The following is a 2,949-nucleotide window of genomic DNA, read 5'->3' as shown; positions in this document are numbered from 1 at the left end:
ACTATGTCACCCTCAGTAGAGTGCTGTGGTATCAAAGCTCACAGCAACCTCAAACTCTTGAGCTTAAAATGATTCTCTTGCCTCAGCCTCCCAAGTAGCTGGGACTACAGGTGTTTACCACAATGACTGGCTGTTTTTTTGACTGTAGTTGTCATAGTTGTTTAGCAGGCCCAGGCCGGGTTATAACCTGCCAGCCCCGGTGTATGTGGCCAGCGCCCTAGTCACTGAGCTACAGGCACTGCGCCTATGTATAAAATTTTCATAGTGAAAATTTAGGGAATCAAAAGAAAGGGGTGGGCAGCGCTTATGGCTCAGTGAGTAGGGTGCCGGCCCCATATACTGAGGGTGGCAGGTTCGAACCCAGCCCCAGCCAAACTGCAACAGCAACAACAAAAATAAATAATAAAAAAAGAATTAAAAAAAAAAAAAAAAGAAAGGGGTAAGGTTATATCTGAATCCCTATTCTTTCCTCAATAAGTGTGATGTTTGAGCCAATTTCATAAAGCTTTTGAAACTCAGTTTTCTTATCTTATAAAATGGGGGTAATAACAGGGCTTACCCACAAACAACACTAACACAAACACCATGTGGACAGTCTCCACCCTGGTTCTGGTTCTGCCCATGTGGCTACCTTCTCTATTAGCTTCATCTTCGCTCAGAGGTAGCTTCTCAGTCAACCAGCACATCATTAGTGAGGGCTGAGCTGCATGTCTTCTATTTGCCCTTCCAGATTCAATCTGCCTCTCCAGCACCTGCTTCTGTGACCTAGGGGGCTGGCCTTCATGGACTGCATCCTTGGGCTCCTCTCCTTCTGGCTTCTGGTTGCACCAGCAGGAGCCTAGAAGGAGGTAGAGCTCCCTCTCTCCTGGGTTGGGCAACCACTCCCTCTTCTTGCCCCTTTAGGCCTAGGAATAGAGGTTCCCCCACTATTGCTCACCCTGGCACACTGTGCTACCTGGTTGCTCTCCTTATATCTTGTAAATAGAACCCTTATTAAACTACTTAGAGATGCCTACCAGCACTCTGGCTGATACAGGTCTACTGTGTGCCAACTGTCTTGCCAAGCCCTGAGAGAGATCTTAATTAGTAAAATAGACATAGTTCTGTCTGAGGAGTGTAGAGTTTTCACCCTAGACCTGAGGGGTTCTGAGCTGATACCAAGTTCGTTATTCCAGTGGACTGGTATACACAAAAGGGCAAGCCAGCAACTACCCTGTTTCTCCCCTCCACACACACACGGGGAAATCTGACGTGGATTCTGGAATATGCGGGCCTATCCCAAATCTTCAGATCTGAACAGAAATGTTGGCTGTGTCCTCAATCTCTTTACTCTGTGTTTGGGACTTAAGAGCTCAATGGAACCTCCCTGAATGTCTGAGGCACATTGACAATAGGCAAACAAATATGGTAACACTTAGCAGGATGCCATGTGCAGCATGAGGCTTCATTAAGTCAAGTTCATAGTGAGACGAACTCAGAAGATACATTTTTCTAAGACAATAGGATTAGATCATATTCTCCTCAGATATTTCTTTGAGTCTTTCAATATCTGTACAAATGGCCTCCAAATAAGACATGGAGTTAACATCTTTGTGGAAGTTGGGGTTCATAAACTCAGGGTTTTATTTTATACTCCAAGAATGGTTTTCTTCTACTACAAATGTGAAGAGTTGGCATAGTTTGTGGGCAGAATTTATTTGCAACAGTGGTGGACAGTCTCCACCCTGGTTCTGCTTCTGCCCATACTTTGTATAGTGAATGATTTCAAACATGGTCCCCTGTTGGGAAGGTATCTGTGTTTTTGTCCCAAAATCAGTGAAACAAGTGATGAGACTTGAGTCATCTTCTGGTTTGGTGGCTCAGGAAGGATCCTCTCAGACGGCATTGCTTTCTCTTAAATAGCTTAATGCTATAATTAAAAACTTTTCTGGGTTGTCCTATTCAGGGACCACAGAAGTCTGAACCATATGAAGAGTATGTTTGCACTTGAGTCCCATCCTCTGGCTCCATGCATTGGAGTCATCCAGAGACTTTTCCACATTTGAGGTGAGCATATGGCCAAATGGAAAATAAACAGCTCAAGGAATTCCTGGCTTAGGAACTGGCTCACAGTAAGATGTTGCAGGAAAGGGAATAGTCAGGGAAGGTGGACCTTTTGCAAGTTCGTGGTAAACCAGAGCAAAGAAATCTTTCTTGTAGACAGCTCCCCCTGGGGAATGATCCTGTGGTGATACTGAATGTTTATGGAACACTCAAGATGCCCTTGATGTGTATCTTTTCACTGGACTCGTGTAATAACTCCTGTCATAATTAACTGCTATTACCCTTAAAAATAAGGTTTATTTCATTAATAAACCTCACTTCACAAATGAGGAAACTGAGACTTAGAAGGCAAAAAAAAAGTCTCCTGAGGTTATACCATTTGAACCCAGGTCTGATTTGCCAAAAATGTTACTTCTGCACAACTCTGACCATATAGCCAGGGAGGCATTTTATCACCACATACACCAGGTACGCTGGCAAGAACAGAGGAACAAGGAAAGATCTGCTTGCTAGGACATGAACTTCATAAAGACAGAAATCTGTATTTAGTTCGATGCTCTATCCCCCACCCCTAGAACAGTGCCTGGGACATATTTGTTAAATGCGATGAAAAAAAAACCAAATTATTACTGGTTGTTTGTCTCCTAACCTCATGCTCCCAGCCTGTGACTTTGTGTGGGTGATAGCCATAATGGGAAAAGTTGAGTTTGATCAGCAAACTCTACCCTGTAACTGCAGCCCTGGGAACTGTCGTGTTGGGTCTCCACCATCAGGGATGTGTTTGGATGTTAACTTGAAGGTAGATCATGGCAACAGATTTTTTTTTTTTTTTTTTGAGACAGGGTATCACCATATCAGTGTCACAGCTCACAGCAACCTCAAACTCTTGGGCTTAAGCGATTCTCT

Source organism: Otolemur garnettii, unplaced genomic scaffold (genome assembly GCF_000181295.1).
Source record: "Otolemur garnettii isolate 467f Iridium unplaced genomic scaffold, OtoGar3 scaffold00003, whole genome shotgun sequence".
Taxonomy (NCBI): domain Eukaryota; kingdom Metazoa; phylum Chordata; class Mammalia; order Primates; family Galagidae; genus Otolemur; species Otolemur garnettii.
This window is presented reverse-complemented; position numbering follows the sequence as displayed.